At 41.3% G+C, this 17385-nt stretch overlaps 1 protein-coding gene across 2 annotated transcripts in view; it reads left to right on the top strand.

Annotated features, from left to right (window-relative positions):
* Positions 1–17385, top strand: part of LOC147318421 (low-density lipoprotein receptor class A domain-containing protein 4-like) — a 270845-nt gene that overhangs the window by 59799 nt on the left and 193661 nt on the right. Inside the window, exon 1 of one of the 2 annotated variants that reach the window (XM_086310350.1) lies at positions 1896–3015. The exons of the other annotated variant lie outside the window; for it this stretch is intronic. The gene's annotated coding sequence lies outside the window, so the exon portion shown is untranslated. Of the gene's footprint in view, positions 1–1895; positions 3016–17385 lie in introns of those variants that run through there. 2 annotated transcript variants of the gene reach the window in all.

The following is a 17385-nucleotide window of genomic DNA, read 5'->3' as shown; positions in this document are numbered from 1 at the left end:
CTTCTCTTTCTGGTCCCAAACGTAATCATTTCAAGTGATTAAGCTGTGTTTACTGAAGCTCAAGTTCAGTACATATGGTCAACCATGAAATGGAAATGCCTTATACCCTTCTTTATATTAATTTGCATGATAATCCGCAACTGCACTCGGTTTTAATCTGCCTTTGAAAACATTCTCTCAGTACTTGTTTCCATCTATGGCTGTTTACACGTGACTGCTTTTTTCTCCCTCTTCGGGTTGTGTTTAAGGATGAGATTCTGAAATCATACTCTTGGCCAAGTATCCATGTTTTTTTGCAAGTCTTTGTTTTCTAGAATGGAGAAGCTGCATTGCCCACAGAGCATCAAAAGCTGCATTCATGAACAATACAGTAGTTTGGAATAAACTTTAACAATACTTCATACAGAGAAACAAAGAAAAGGAAATCTCCCATTAGAACAACTGGTAGCAGGTGGCCGTTTGCAGCTATCTCATGTTGTATAGGAGGAAACAGTATTTGAAGATTTCCTACAAAGTTTACGGTCCCTGCTGTGTGATTCCAGTGAAATTCGGCAGAATGACAGTCCACTAAGAAACTTGTTCCCAGGCATCCTCTGGTGGAACAAACAAATGGTGGAAGTCCTGTTGGGCAGTCTTGATGCGCATTGGAAAGCACTTCCTGTTTCTGTTCAGTCAGGTGGCTCATTGTTTGGTGTGTGCAGATGTGACCTTTTACAGGTGGCATAATCTAAATGTAACTTAAACAGCAGGAAACCTTCAGTGCCTTTCGTAGCACATGGTGCATTTTAACATATCACAATTTAGCTTGTGTGTCTGAAGAGCTGGAGCCAGCTGGGGACACAGGTTTTGAATTAGATGGGTGCACACAACACCTCAACCACCCAAACATGAATATTTAAAAATATGCTTCTTGATATTGCAACACTACCACTTTAAATCTACAGTTGCACAGATAGATTTGCAAAATTTCACTGCATTTATGAAGCCTTGCTGCATAAATAAGTGTTCAGATTAGAGGAAAGATTGTTTCTCTCAGCTATCTTGGGAATGACTCCTCTCTGATGATGTAGTTGGGGGTGGCTGAACTTGCCCATGCAACCTGAACCCAGATAAGTGGTAGACGATGGATGGATGGATGACACTCCCATTAGCTTCAGCTGTACCAGTATTAGTAGAATTGGTGGTTTGAATGTGTTAACCAAGCATTAGCGCATTGCATTTTAGCTTTGCAGTACTTAACTGGCAAACATTGCCTGCTATAGCCCTGGTTATTGTAATGCCATTGATGGTTTGATTTCAAGACTGATTTGTGCTAATTGCAAGGGCACAAACAGAACCTGTTTTCAAATGCAATGGCTGAAAAAATGCACAACATCCTTTTAAAGAGTTCTTTATTGTATCTTAACAGAACACACACACACACAGACACACACACACACACACACACACACACACACACACACACACACACACACACACACACACACACACACACAAACTCACTCTAAAAGTGTGTCTGCTTTCTACCCCAGCCACGTTCTCCTGTGCTGCAGATCTGCCTGCCTGACAACTCTGATAACACCAGGCTGCAAAACCTAGAGCAGCAAAAATCTTTCCACTACTCACACACACACACACACACACACACACGTACAGGATTACTGTATGTAGGCTGTCTCCGTGTGTGCGTCTGGGTGTATCTGTGTGTGCGTGTCTCATGATGACACTGATTGGTAAAAGCATCTCTGTGCTCCAGCTTCCTGTCTGGGCCTATCAGATCTACACTTGAACCTGCCTGCAGTCGATGTGAATAACTTCTAGAGAAGGAAACTGAAAGTGTGATAGCAAACCTTCTCTCCTCTTGTGCTGTATGGTTATCTTTCATAAATGCGATGCATTTCCATGCGGGAAGGAGCAGATCAACTCGCCTGCGGAGATTGCTTCAGAGTATTCCTCTGTCCTAACCATTATCGTTTTTAAAAAGCTGATTTATTCAGTTGCTCAGAAGGCGGCAGCCGTCAAGTTGAGTTGTGGGTAGAAGAGGTTTTCCAGGGCTTGGCTACTGATTTGAGCCAAGTCCTGTTCTCAAGTCCCTTGATGTGAGACCACAGGATTGTTAGGGAGAGGTTGGAAAAGAATGCAAAAAAGAGATTTACAGAACTTGTAGACAGCATCAATAGGCAGATGTTACAAGATCATTTATTTATCAAGAACGACTTTTATTTTAACAACTATGCACGCTAGCATCCAAATGCTCTCTGACAAACCTCACTGAGGATCAAAGCTATTGCTGCGAGCCCAAGGCTATATTAAACATTTTAATATCATAGTTCAGAGAAAAACAGATACTGAGACCAAAGCCTATGATTCATCTGTCCATCATGAATGAGAACTGGGATTTAAGTAGGGACACCAGTGTGTTTGTGTGTCTGTGTCTGTGCGCATTTAGAGGTCATGCAGCTTTCTATCTCTGCATGGCTGCACACACACACACCACAGCACTCACTGGAAAGGTCAGTGGAACCTAGTGCTTTGTTACGCTCCGTTAGTGTTTTGGAGGTTACATACAAACACGCACTCTCACGCAAGGTAGTCTTTAATGAACTCAAAAAATCTGAGTCACTGAGCACCCTTTAAAGGGGCCCTTTTGAAGTTTTTAGATCCATGAAGAGAAAGAGATTTTTATTTTATTTTTTAACGTAAGAGGTGAAAAATGAACAAGGAGGTTGAGGTGAGGTGAAAGGTTCGGCGAGGTCAGTGAGGCTCGTCTGAATCAGAGCAGGATGCGTTAGCTGTTCAGTAGAGAAAATATTTGGCTGGGAGTCCAGAAGAGGAGGAGAGCATCCAGACAGTACTGCAGAGTGAAGCTTTGAAAGGCAAGAGGAAGGTGGGGAGCAGAGAAAGACTGAGAGGCGGTGGTGGAGAAAATGAAGAAAGCAGAGGTGGATGCAAGTATGAAAACATGGCAAGGAATGAGGCGGAATAGGAGGAGAAAGGTTAGAATTCAGGAATAAGGTAAGCCTCATATTTCACTGCTCATTTAGCTTTATTTTGACATTGTTTCTGTTTTTTTTTCTCTTCCTGTCTCATCTGATAATCAGAGATACTTCACCGGTATAATTTCCATCCAACTGCTTATACACAGTTTTAATGTATTGCCAGCAGACATAATGAGGTTCTGGTATTCCTGTCCCCGGCAATCTTTTCAGCTCCTCTGGGGGGAACCCCAAGGCAGCCCCAGGCTGGATGGGATATATTAGTACCAGCTGACCTATGTGGAAAAACTATATATATGCACGCACACACACTTTGGATTTTACACAAAAGGGACTTTTGCTTGCATACACAAGCAAAAGTAAACAAAAACAACCCTTTAATTTCAGAGTTCAAACTAATACAACTTTAAACTAAGGCAAGCTGACTAAACTACAGGCACACGAGGAAGTAAATGGATGCAAAGACAGCCAAGACGGAGACTGAGGGGAAGGGCAGGACTCTATACACATGAGAAGGTAATCAAGGAAGTGGAAACAGGAGGGTAATGAGACATAACTGTGAGCAATCAAGACAGTGAGACAGGAGGAGAGAGGTAAAACTAGACACAGGAGATGATCATCTAAATAAAACAGGGAGTGAGGAAAAAAAACCCAAACATTTAACAGACACATGAATAAAGTTCAAATGAAGAGAACAACAAAAGATGGTCATTACCAACAAAAAAGTATTATGCAGTACTTGTCCGTTAAGAATGTATTTCATCATGTTAGTTAGTCTCTAGAGAAGTTAATTTGTTACACTCCCCTGACTAAACTTTTGTTTTACTTTGTAACATGACCTGAGATACATTGTTACATAATTATTAGCTAACTTATAAAACTTTGTCTACAGTCTGTTACACAAGTGTTAATCAAAGCCTACGTCAAAGCAAAAACCAACCCAATAAACACTTGACAGCAATCACCACAGTAGATTGTATCATAGAAGTGGTGGCTGCAATGCTACAAGCCTGCTAGCTTTTTGTTAGCATGCTGTCTGTGTAGATATTTGGAGATGAATTTTGCAGCCACTAAATGGTTTCTGTCCTGGGTGCGGTTTGTACTTTACCATCATCTTCTTGTTTTTTTGCACAGTAGAAATAAAAGCAGTTTTGCCATTATTTTGTGAAAATACATTCTTAAATACCATTGAGTCCTGATTTGAGCGAGTGAGCTCGACTTATGCTTGCCTTAATTGTTATTGTAACAAATGAAGCTACAGCCATATTGTAGGAAAGTGTTGCAGAACCGCTCAGATAGCCATGAACCAGATGCTCAATGCCAGATCTGAGGAAAATGTTGATGAATGTTTAACTCAATTCTCAGGTTAATTGAATTTATCAGGAAAGGCTGAGAATTTCTCCTCCAGTCATGTTTTTCTAGGTTTAGCTCAAGGATCTTTGATCTGCTGTAAAAATCTAGGGAGCGTTGCTGTCCTTGCAGATCAATAGCAATTAAATAGAACAAAAAAAAGACCCTACTGAAGGTGACTTTTAGTTCACTTAAACACAGATCACACCCTCGTACTCCACCACACTGTTGAATAAACTAGACTCAGTCAAATGTAGACTCATCCTCAGGAGGCAAAGTCATTTTTCATCTCGCCCACCCAGGGATGAAACCATCTCTGATCTAAAGCCGTGCTGCGTGCTGCGTGTTTTTGTGTGTGCGTGTGTGTAGGGGGCTGAATCAGTTGTGTCTCTGGCAGACAACAGTGTGTCAGGTAGCAGGATTCAATATCGGACACCTGTCGGAAGCAGTGACGCACACACAAACATATGCACACACTGATGACAGGGTCATTGGCAGGGCAAAACCACAGTGAAGTGTGAAAGAGCTCCCCAGTTGCTCCATTACACCCCCCTCTGCTCTCCTCGTCTACCTTCTGCTCATCTGCTCCTTTCTGCTCCCATTTCCTGCACATCCACTCTCATGGATTGTTTTTTTTTTATTTGCGTCACCCCTCTGCGCTCCCTCTCTTTACCCGCTTGCTGTATCCAGCTTGCTGCAGTCTGTGTTAGGCTGATAAAGCCCGGTTAGGTTATAGGAAGAGTCAGCGGGGCAGAAACAAAATGCCGCTGCTAGGTTTTAAATCTGAGCGCTGTCACCCGAGCACCGCTGGGCAACTGCTGCTCTGGGATACATAGCGTCTGGTTGGCTGGGTGTTGGACAGGATGGCTGTCTGGGTGACTGGCAGGCATGCTGAATGGGAGGCTGGCTGGTTGGGTGAATAGCTTACCTGCAGCATTCTCACAGGAAAATCCTCTGCCCTTAGTAAAAAGAACATGAGCATTATGGTGATATATAAACGGAGGCTAAAACTGAACACTCTGGAGCTGTTTTATACTGTCCGTCTTCTTTTTGTGGAGGAAAGTGTGTTTGTATTGTTGCATGTCCTGTTCAGTTTCCATGGACACAACAGATTTCTGTGTTTTTGACAGTGCAGATCCAAAAGAAGGTTAATAGAAGATCAGTATTTTTAGAGTTGCAATTAATCATTATTAACAGTGTTTTTCTAGTTTTTTTCCGCTTTAATTATGTAATAGAGAAAATTACTTTTATAATGAAAGTGCTTTGGATGCTAAAATAAGATTGGAAACATTAAAGATCAGGACACATACTGATCTTGAACATGCACGTATATGGCTACATGCTGCATGTTTTATAAAGAGAAAGGTCTCGCTCACACTAACAAGCCTTCATCTCTAAGCAACACAACAGTTTTTAGCTATTTGCGGCTGAAATCTTTATTGCTTTTGTTCACTCCCAGTGCTTTTACTGTACTACCTGCGCCCAAAAACGTTTTCATAAACATCTAATATTTAACTGCAAATACAGCAAAGCCAGCCCATACCGTTGAACAGTCTACACCCTGTTCTCTCTTTATGACTTAGTGCAGCGGCCCCCAAATTTTTTTGTGCCACGGACCGATTTAATGTCAGACAATATTTTGGACCAGCCTTTAAGGTGTCGCGGCTAAATACAAGCAAATAAAATGATACGACCAAGACAAAAACTGTGGTATTTTGTAAATATAATAATAATAAACGTTAGTTCACTGTGTAATTGTGTAACTTTATTAGCACCGTCCTCCTGAAATGCACCAACAACATTGAGAGTAACATCCTCCTCTCTACCCCTTAATGCTCTCTGGTCGCTATTTCAAAATAAGACACACAACTACAACGCGGGAAAAGACCCAGGGAAACCGAGTTACCGATAAAAACCCTGAAAATCATAAATTTCACACCTGAGCCTCAACTCTCGCGGCCCGGTACCAAACCGCTGACTTTGTGCATAACTGTGTCATTATCTAGCAAATGTAACTGCCTGAAATTGACAATTTTGTCATTATACTGGAAATATGAAACCATTTGTCTTCCATCAAAGTTTAAATTGATTAAATTTGCATAAACACAAAGTTGCTTATCAGCAGGTTGGTACTGACCTGTCTGAAACTGGCACAGCTCTTTGATACTCGTCCTTATAGAGCACAGTTTAGAACAGGGGTCACCAACACGGTGCCCGCGGGCACCAGGTCGCCCGCAAGGACCACATGAGTCGCCCGCGGGCCTGTTCTAAAAATAGCTCACCATAACAACTTACCAGTAAGCTGCATCTATTTTTATTTTTTCTTGCTATTTTTTTTTAATCACAATTGCATTGGCGTTAATTTGTTAGAGATAATATATAAAAAAAATGTTTATTATTAAATATTAGATCATGATCTAATATTTAGTGCTAGCTGGTCTCCACGGAAACAGTTGCCGTGAAGACCAGCAAAGGCAAAGGTGAGGAGATGAGGAAAACATGGCGGAAAAAAGGAAGAAAACATCTATAACGCGGTGAAGGAGTTTTTCGCGAAGAAAAAGGTACCGTTGGAAAAGCTGGTATCAGTGACTACCGACGGGGCTCCTGCTATGATCGGCCGACATACGGGATTCATCGCTCACTGTAAAGGTGACACAGAGTTCCCAAACTTCATGCATTACCACTGCATCATTCACCAGCAGGCGTTATGCGCAAAGGTGATCGGCTTCGAGCACGTCATGACTCCCGTCGTGAAGATCATAAACAGCATCCGCTCCAGAGCTAAACAGCACAGAACATTCAAGGTGCTATTGGAGGAGCTGTCAGCTGAATATGGTGACCTGCTACTACATACGGAAATCCGATGGCTCAGCAGGGGACGGATTTTGCTTCGTTTTTTGTCACTTTTGGGTGAAATCAAGGAGTTCATGCAATCCAAAGGGGAAGACACATCTCTGCTGGAGGACACCGAGTGGACACTTGACCTTGCGTTTTTAACAGACATTACTGGGAAACTGAACCATTTGAACTGTGAGCTGCAAGGCAAAGGTAAGACTGTTGCTGACATGATTAGTGCTTTAAATGGATTTAAAGCCCAGATGAACATTTTCTCTGTGCATTTACAGAGAAAAAAGGTGCTGCACTTTCCCTCTGTGCAGATGGTGCTGAAAGACAATGCTTCTGCATCTGAGACTTTTGACAAAGTTGCAGAAAAGTACACTCAAGTCATAAACCGACTTGGTCAAGAGTTTGAGAACAGGTTTTGTGACCTTGATCAGCTTGAGCCATGTGTCTCATTTGTTTCCAATCCTTTCATGAATGTGGACACAACATGCATTGCTGAGCAACTAAGTTCAATGTTCAGCTTGGATGCTGGACAGGTGGAAATCGAAATTGTAACATTGCAAAATGACGTCCACCTCAAAGCCTATCTGGGTGCACCAAACTTTTGGTGCCTTGTTGACACAGAAAAGTACAGTGGTGTGTGCACAGCAGCTATGAAGGTTGCCAGCCTGTTTGGTTCAACCTATCTTTGTGAATCAGCCTTTTCTGACATGAACTTCATCAAGAACAAACACAGAACACGCCTCTCCGATTGCAGTGTCAAGTTATACCCCAGATTACAACACACTGGTGAACAGCATGCAATGCCAGGTTTCCCACTAACAGACAAAGAAAGCCATATTAGATGTTCTCAGTGGCAACATTACAGTGTTATGTCAAAGTTTAATTTAATTATTGAAAAACAAATGTGTTTGTTAAGTGTAACATGTGACAATTTGCTTTAAAATGCTGCCAATTTGGTGAAAAGTTCTGTAAAATTTGAAAGTTGATTTTTTGTATGTTACATACATACAAAAATAATGTATGTAACAGTGCATGATTTGTTAAAATTTGTTAGTGGTAAGTGAAAATGTTGTAGAAGTGATCACTTCAAAATGTAAATACTTGCAGAGATATATAGAAATAAAGCGTTGCATATTGATATTTATGTTTCCTACCTTGTTTCCTAATTGCATTCTTTATAATTATGGTGAAAAATAATTATAATAATAATGTCCGTACATAGATGAATATCATTAATTATTAATGATAACACATAATTAAGTTAAACTGAGGAAATTTGTTATTTGAGAAGTGTGTGTCAAACTGGTAGCCCTTCACATTAATCGGTACCCAAGAAGTAGCTCTCACTTTCAAAAAGGTTAGTGACCCCTGGTTTAGAAGATTTAGAACCATATGTTCTTGTTGTTAAAGATCATTGTTAGTCTAAACTGGCCCGAGTAGTCTAGGAAGATTTCAGTTGTTGATGTAGCAATGCCTGTGTTTACTAGTGATAAGAATTTATTTATACTGATTACAGCTTTTTGTAATCATGGAATGATAAAGAAGGCAGTCGACAGTTTCGGTCTCTTAGAGTAGCAAAAGCATTAGCATGATTTTTTATTTTTTTACCAATGTAAGTCCAGTACTTCCTCTCCTTTGTTTTTGGTCTCCACCAACTCCAGATGAAACATTTAGCTGAGAAATGTTCCATAATGCTCAATGACTGGCCTCCACCTGCTTGTAGAGATTATTTTCAGACATCCATTTTATTCTTTTTTTTTACACACTTAACATCAAACTAAAACAAATCATTCTCAATGACACATAAGTTCTAATTAAAGACTTTATTAATTGTATAATATAAGAAGACAGATCCCAAACACAAAGCTAGCTTCCTGTTTTGTCCAGTCAACATTTATGTAATGACAATGATATAAATCAGCACACTTGAGAAGCTAGAAACATGATCACCTTTTTGTGTGATTACCTTATTATCCAAAGTGGTGTCAGTTGCTTTTGCTAGGAAGACGAGCCCACGTAGACAGACAAATTTACCATATGGTGGCCTAGACAGGACAAGAATGACAGGAAGCTATGATAGCTGCACAGGATGGCTTCCGCGATGCGATTTCTTTTGTCTGTGAGGAAAATGAGGAGAGAAGAATTTTTAAAAAACAAAGGAAATGGCGGGTAGAAAATACATAAAAATACAGTGCCATAAAGAAAGGGACACCGTGTTGTAACAGGAGGCCATGCAGAAAATTACAGAGAAACTCAGACTACCTTCCCTGTTCCCCTGACCTCTCCCTCCCCATCGTCTCTCCATGTGTCTGCTCCCTCTTTCGTAAATGTTAACTTGCTAAAGAGAACACAGAAACGCTCAACCAGACAGTGTGTGTAAGTGTGTGTATATATATGTGTGTGTGTGTATATATATATATATATATATATATATATATATATATATTTCTGTGCATGGCAGGAAGCATCATATTTACACACATACACACAAGCACAGACACAAACAGGAGCCAGACAGTGTGTATGAAGTGCAGCTTCAGTGAGTCCATCAAGTGTAATGATTGCCATAAATTCCCTCCTGGCTGCTTCTCTCAGCATCCTCTCCTTTCCTCCCTCTGCATCCCTTCATCACACTCTCCCCTCTTCCCTACATCAAACACTCCTCTCCCTCCCTTCTGCCCACCCATCCCGCCTCTATCCATCAAGCCCTCCTTCCCTCCATCATCAAACCCTCCCTTCTTCCATCCCGCCTTTTCCCGTCTCTTTGCTTAGGTTTCCTGGGTGACATCTGGTGCGTCTGGCCGGGCGGGCTGCTCCTCTCATCCTTCCTTTCCCCTTTTTTAACTCTTCTCTTATTTCATTTTCTTTCTTAAACTGTCTGCCCTCCTCTTCCTTTCTGTTCCCCCCTCTCGCCCTCCTACTTTAAACACGACTGCTGTTACAAAGACATTAGTAACAGCAGATGTTTGATATGCGGAGCTCTGGTGAAAGTTGGTCGCTTTGACAACGACACATCCTCTTAAAAAGTGAAGAAAACGCAAACAAAGCCTAGCCACAGGTGCCAGGTAGAGAGAAAGCAAAATCAAAATGGTGGAAAATGAGGTCTGATGTGTGTTTCGAACATTCCTCTGAAAACATCGAGTTTTCTTTGATGAATTAAATATTCTTCAGGAGCATTTTTCCTGACAGTCAACAGCCTCTGTTTTCCTCCAGCCGAACGCGTATGATGCCAGCGGGCTGGCTCTGCCTCTCCCCCGGCCTCCCCTTACACCTTCTATCCTCGCTCCTCTCCCTTCATCTTTCACTCATTTTTCTTTAATGCCCCCACCCCGTTCTCCCAACTTCCACACGCACATACGCACACCTCCATCATTCCCTTCCCTGCTTCGTTGTGGGCAGATAAATCATTTGCGGAGTGGCAAAAGCTGCAGTGACTCATCTACCATCTAGACCACCTCGGCGAGCGAGAGAGACACAGAGAGAAACAGTAGGTGAGAGAAAAAGGGGGCGCCCGAAAGGAAATTAATAGAGTGAGAGAGGAGAAGTCAAATGAGCAAGAGAGGCTGTGAATACTAAAGTCAGCCAGCAAGAGACGGGGAGAGAAAGGAGAGGGGAACAACAAGAATGAGGGAGAGAAAGTGAGGAAAAAAGAAATGAGATTCGCGGTCAGCGTGTGACAGATGAGGTGCTGAATGAAAAGGAGGAAAGGTGGAGAAAGGATGGAGAATAGCAAATGCCCACAGAGAAAATATAATGTGTGAGTGTGTGTGTGTAAAGGCGCTGAGGGGGGACAGTAGATGGATAAGGAGGAGGGGGTTACAGGGGTCACCTCAGAGACAGAGAAAGGCAGGGCTGATTGACAGATCTGCTTCTGGCAGACTTTGAGCACACAGCCGTCTCCTGATGCCTCGCCTGAGTGCTGCAGTTTGTGCACGGCTGACATGCAGCACACCTCAGTGGACTTCCAACTTTATGAGGACCAGTTCAGAGGCTGCACTCTGAACCCCTGACTGACAGGTGGTCCTACCCAAGCACCAGTACTCATTGCCAGGTTGTGTCACTTGTTACGTTTGTTTGTCTGTAGGATTATTTTAAAAGTGTAAAAAGATGGATTTTCATGATTTTTCCTGAGGAAAAAGAAAAGTGGCTTTGCACAACTTTGGAATTGTTGAAGTTGATGCAGATCTTTGGCCATGTTCAAATCGCTGCAAATATCAAACTGAAAGTTTCATTTCCATATCAAGCAAAATTGTTGAGGCATAATATTTATATTATTGAGAAAAAAATATCTGGATCAAAGGACTCGATCCATGCAGGCTTTAGATCTCTTAAGTTTGTTTAAAGTCATTTCAAGGTAATTTAGACTGACTGAGAGAAAGTTCAACAAGTTCATACTGGACACATTAAGCTGTTTGGGGGAGAAACAAGTGTAATCAAGTGAATATGTAAAATTATTAACATACCAGACTCCAACAAAGTGAATCTATAGTGTAGAACTTGATGAAACGGCCTCAATAAAGTGGAGATATTGAGGCTTGAATTGGCTGATACACTAACAGAAAGATTTGCTCTCCTTATACATCGCACTTTAATGAATCACACCTTTATTTCACATCAGGAGTCCTCAGCTGCATAGCAGAGTCAAAGATAACATGCGAGGCTGTGCTAGGCTAAAAATACGTTATCAAGGGCAGGGACTGAATGTATTCATTATATTAAATTATATATATATTGTATTGTTACCTCTGCTTTTATAATAAAAATTTTTTTTTAAAACCATGTTGTGAAATCCATAAACTTGAAATTTTAGGTTCTTATTTATATCATTCAGTTCAATTCATATCTATTCATTTCTATAGCCTCATATCACAACAATAGTCACCTAAAGACGCTTTATGTTATAAAGGAAAGATCCTACAATAATGCCGCAAAGCCCCAGCAATTGGACGACCTCCTGTGAGCAAGCACTTGGCGAAAGTGGGAGTGAGAAACGCCCTTTCAACAGGAAGAAACCAGACTCAGGGAGGGGCAGCTATCTGCAACACAAGACATAAGAACAACGTAAAACTTCTTATTTACATGAAATTAATCAGTTAACCAAGTCATTTTTATTTAAAAAGGTGATTTCAGCAGATTAGTCACAGGAACAGTTTGGGAACAGTGAAGTTCCCAGATGCTTCAATAAAACCAAATGCCTGGCAGAGTAAGCATTTTTGGTGCTTCTGAGGGTGCTCCTTCTACTCTTTACAGAAACATGGGCAATTGTGTTTCTCTTCATGGCCTGCAAAGGTCATTACTAGTGTTGGACGCCATAAGCACTTCTTTAATAGAGCGTCCTGGATACTGCTTAAACCAGCCAAGACATATTATCTACCCAGCATGTCCTGGGTCTACTCCATAGCCTGCTCCTGGTAGGAGATACCCAGAACAACTCACCAGGGAGTAAACACCTCCTGAGTGATCAGACTTCTCCCCTGTCTCTAAGGGACAGCCCAGCCAACCTTTGGAAGATCCTCTTTGTCACCATTTGTGTCTATGATCTCATGTTCTTGGTCAATACCCAGTGCTTGTGGCCATAGCTGAGGATCGCAATGTCGATCTTTCTTTCTTTCAGGATCCTCAGCAATGCTGACGCTGCACTAATCTGTGCATGAGTCTCCTGCTCCAATCTCTTCTCAGTCATTAACAAGACCCCAAGATACTCCAGCTCCGCTGCTTGGGAGAACAGCTCACTCATAAACAGGACCGGACACTCCTCCCTTTTCCAGCTGTGCGTATTTTTGATCTTTTTTTAGTGTAGAAAGAATGCTAATGTAAGGACAACTAAAAGGTTGCAGGGTGTCCAAATAATGCAACTCACAGCCTGGTGATTGTAAATGAGATGCCAGGTGGATCTCTTCCCTGTCACTACATGATATCATCGCTCCTGAATTCAAGGAATTCACTCGCCTGTCTTGGAAACCCACTGTACATCTAACTGACAATGTTTGTCTCTTGCATTCTGAGGCTATCAGTTAGCAATCCAAAGCCAGACAATAGAATAGACAAACACCTAAGTGTTTGAAAAATTCTGAAACAAACATTAGCCACTCAGTGTCAGTGCATACCAAGATAAAATGATTTCAGCTGTGAGGGTAGAAACTTAGGTTACTAAGACAGTGTTGACTGGCACACTCTTAGTAAAATAACCCCACAGCCCTCATATATGAATGTAACCTAACCAAGCAGTGTGAGCTGCACAGTGATAGGTGATCAGTGAATTATATTATTTACATCTGAGCTACGCTTCATAGTGGAAGTTTGTAGAAACTCACATGGTAAGGGTTCAGTGTGTGTTTAGAGAGATGTGGCATAAATGGGTCGTTGCTAATTACCCTAATAGCTGCTTCTAATGTCGCTGTTTGGTTACCAGCTCACTTATTTGCACATTTAAAAATCAATGTATCAAGAGAACAATGAGGCCTGCTGTGGATGCGTGCGTGCAGCAGAGGAGATTTTTGTGCTACACTCACTAGCAAAAAAAAATGACCCGTCTGTCTAATAAACATCCTCCACTCCAAAGGTATGAAACTCAAGGAGGATAAAACTATAACAAGCTCACCCTGAGAATATATGTTTGTGTGCGAGAGAGAGAGCGAAGGAGAGAGAGTGAAAGTGGGGGTGTATCGACTCGTGAAAGTTGTGGAGAAGATGAAAAAGCGACGCAGCCGCCTCGGCTATTGCTCTGGAAGACATTTTTAGTCTGTTTTTCAATTTACAGTTAATGAGATTTTCAGCAGCCTCTCTCTATTCTGTTGTTAGTGTTTATCCTATCCTGTCTCCATAGCCCCATCTTTTATACCGCTGCAGTTCACCCTGTCTGAGCCGGATTGGCTTGTTTGTATAAATAGCTTACCGTGCGCTTGTGTGTGTGCGCGTGTGTGTATGTGCACGCACCTCACTGTGAATACATTTCGTGGAAATGCTTGTCCATACATGTGTGCAAATGCATATGCATTATGTGTACCAAAGGCAATGCGGTCGCGCTTTTGAGTGCGTGTTTGTGTCTTGGAGCAGCATGGACTGAGGCGTTTTCCTGTGTCCTCCTGTTCTGCGCTGCTCTTCTGCTGCCTGACATCTAAAATACATTTGTTTTCATTTATCAGCCAACCAGACCATATAGCAGCTTCTGCTCAGTGCCACAGACTGAAGAGGAAAATTCTACATTTAAGCCGCCCCTGTCCTCTGATTTGTCTCTCTTACCACAACTCAATGTTACCCTTTAAGCTCGAACTAGCAGGGAAGACAAAGGGATTGTGTTGTGGTTTCTGTGCGCGACAAATCATAATCAAGTGAAATACGCATCAGAACATCACACTCAGTGTAAAAGCTTCAAGTTAGACTTAAGAAAAAAAACCAATTGCAATTAAAACTGATGAGAAAAAAAATAAAGAAGTTGTGAATATGTGTTAAACATTATAATTAGGTAATCAGGTGCTCAAATTCTTGCCTCTGAGATGGCACTTTAATCATTCACACAGAACTAAGTGCACATTAGAAGTAGCTCATTATTCTGATGTTTACTTGAGGAAGGATTTTAACTTTCCCGAGGGAGGCGTCAGCAGGGAGTAAGGAGTCATATGATTGGATTTTTGTAGTATCCTGTTGATGCGCATGTTAATCTATCCTTATTTGAGAGATACGCGACTGATGGAAGCCGAGTAATGCTGATGAGGAAGTGAAACTGTGTCACGTAATGTGGAGTTTGAATAGCATTTGACACGTTTGTCTTCCATTACTGGTGATGAGGCAGTGACACCGGGCCAGCAGACTGTGTTAAGATGTTTCCAGGCGGCCATAAATCAAAGTGGCTCGTGTGCAAATGTGTATGTTCCTGCGTCTGCACAGAGAGGATGGAGACTAACGGGGGATGCACAGGCAGCAGATAAAGATCAGACACCAGGGGGATGTTGCAATCATGCATATCAGTGAATTTAAAATACATAGATAACCCTATCGAGCAGGCTTAGAGGCCAGTCTGGCAGCCAGTCAGTTTTCACACAAATGGGGTCCTCAGTGGGGGGGCTGCCTTGCAGGAGTCTGATTATGGTGTGATGGTTGTGTAAACCACAAAATCAGTCAGCTCGACACCACAATTTATAATGTGTTATCTATAAAAACGGATCAACTTTTATTGATGCCTGATCAGACTTGTGCCGTCGAAAGAATCTGACAATATAAACCCAACGACAATCATCTTCAGGTGCTTTATATCATAAGGTAAAGATCCTGCAGTAAGAAAGAGGAAGATCCGACAGTCCTCTATAAGCAAGCATTTGATGACAGAGCAAGTCTGATGTAAAACTGAAACTTAGAACATAAGCTAAGACGATCAGATATGCTTTATTTATGCAAAAGCTGGGAAATGTCTTTATTACAGCAGTTCAAAATAAAATTAAACATATAACAAATAGCTTAAGTCAGTAGGATAGTTTCCAGCTCGCTAAATTGTAACACAATATGATAAAAAAAATGTTAATGCAGTAAAAAAAAGTAAACAGGCAAACTTTCTTCAAAAACTGACATAAAAGAAAACAAAAATTCAAAAATAAATCTTTAAACTAATGAAAAATACAAAGTTATCAGTGCTGATGTGTGTGCACGTAGTTTCAGTCTCATCAGAATTAGTAGCAGTGAGTCCAACATAATGACTGTAAGAAAGTAAAAGTAAACAAGAGTAACAGTTACTTTGTGTTGAAAGAACTCTGCAACTACACATTTACACATAACATCAACCTGTCCAGGCAGATCAAAGAATACTAGCCAGTATTAGCTTGTTGATGTATTTTCATATATACTTCATATTCCAAAAAACATGTTAAATTGATTTTCTGCATTCATAGTTTGAGAAACATTCAGCAAACCACTTAAGCCCCATTAGGACTGGCTAACATTCCAGGTGGAGATGGGAGGATATAAAGTGTCTCTGCAGTCCCAGGTGATGTAATCTTATTTCTTTCTTTATTTTTTCACTTCAGAGCTTACAAGACAATATGTATTTGTATTTATTCTTTGTCTGAGTAATCCAGTCCTAATTGTCAGTACATCCGTGAGCATGTTACAAACAAACTATTTTTAATGGCATTAAGATACAAGCACGCAGCTCCTGATAAGACTTAAATTACAGGAGTGATTGGCTTGAAAACAGGAGATGCATTTAGCTGTGATTATTACTAGGAAAGGGCTGAAAATCTGCTCACATAAAGTAATTTCTAGACTAGATGAAAGCCAGTGACCTGAGCTCCCACCTCCCCTAGAATTCATCTTTGCTCCTGCAGATGATGTGTTATACAGTATTTTATGGTGTGCCCTTAAAAGCAGACTTCTGGGGTTGCGTCACCTCATACCTATCTATAATTGTATGTCTTCCTGTGTACTTGTGCGGCGTGTTATCTCACAAAGCAGAAACGGCTCGAAAAATAACCGTATAAACATCTATAGATACACTCAGTGATGCCGTAGCCTGCAGATACAAGATCACTGTGGGAATTTCTCTATGTAGGTACACATTATCACTAATAACACATCTCTGAACCTTTGTTATGGGCAAAGACTGGCTAGAGTTGGTAGGAGTCTAATGACACTCTTTGGATAGACACTGTGAATGTATATGTGTGTCAGAGCGAGTGAGCGAGCAGGGGGAGATGCGCGTTTTAAAGATTATGTTTGCTTGAGGTAAAGAAGCCCTGTTTATGTTTGTAAGATGAGTCGTATGCTTCAGACTGCTGGGAACAACCTGCGAGTTTGTATGCAAGTGTGTAAATGTAGCCTTCCACCGCCAGCATACATATTCACACACGCCGCCTCAGTCCCTGTGAGGTATTTGTTACAGGGCAAACATACTGTATCATTACTGGGGTCGTGAGAAGGTAATGGGAAACAGAATGAGTCATCATATAGGATGTGTTAGCTGTGTGATATGGTATGAGTAGAGCCTCAGGGAAAGTGGCATCTGTACCTCATCTCCTTGTGCTTCCTTCCATCTTTCCTTCCCTTTTCATAAAAAGGATTCTTGTTGTGGTTGTGGTACTGGCATATTTGTTACATCAAAATTATCTTTGCGACAAAAAGCATGCTAGTCAGTGTTGTAATTCAAATGACAGGATGTAATAGTGAGGTTCCAAGACACATGGCTATGGGTTTTGACCGATGA

Source organism: Aulonocara sp. 'chitande type north' Nkhata Bay, linkage group LG11 (genome assembly GCF_057382095.1).
Source record: "Aulonocara sp. 'chitande type north' Nkhata Bay isolate Kocher_YH1m ecotype deep benthic linkage group LG11, A_spYH_male_GT1.1, whole genome shotgun sequence".
In the NCBI taxonomy this organism is placed as follows: domain Eukaryota; kingdom Metazoa; phylum Chordata; class Actinopteri; order Cichliformes; family Cichlidae; genus Aulonocara; species Aulonocara sp. 'chitande type north' Nkhata Bay.
The sequence above is the reverse complement of the archived record's forward strand: the minus strand, read 5'-3'. Positions and strand labels throughout refer to the sequence as shown.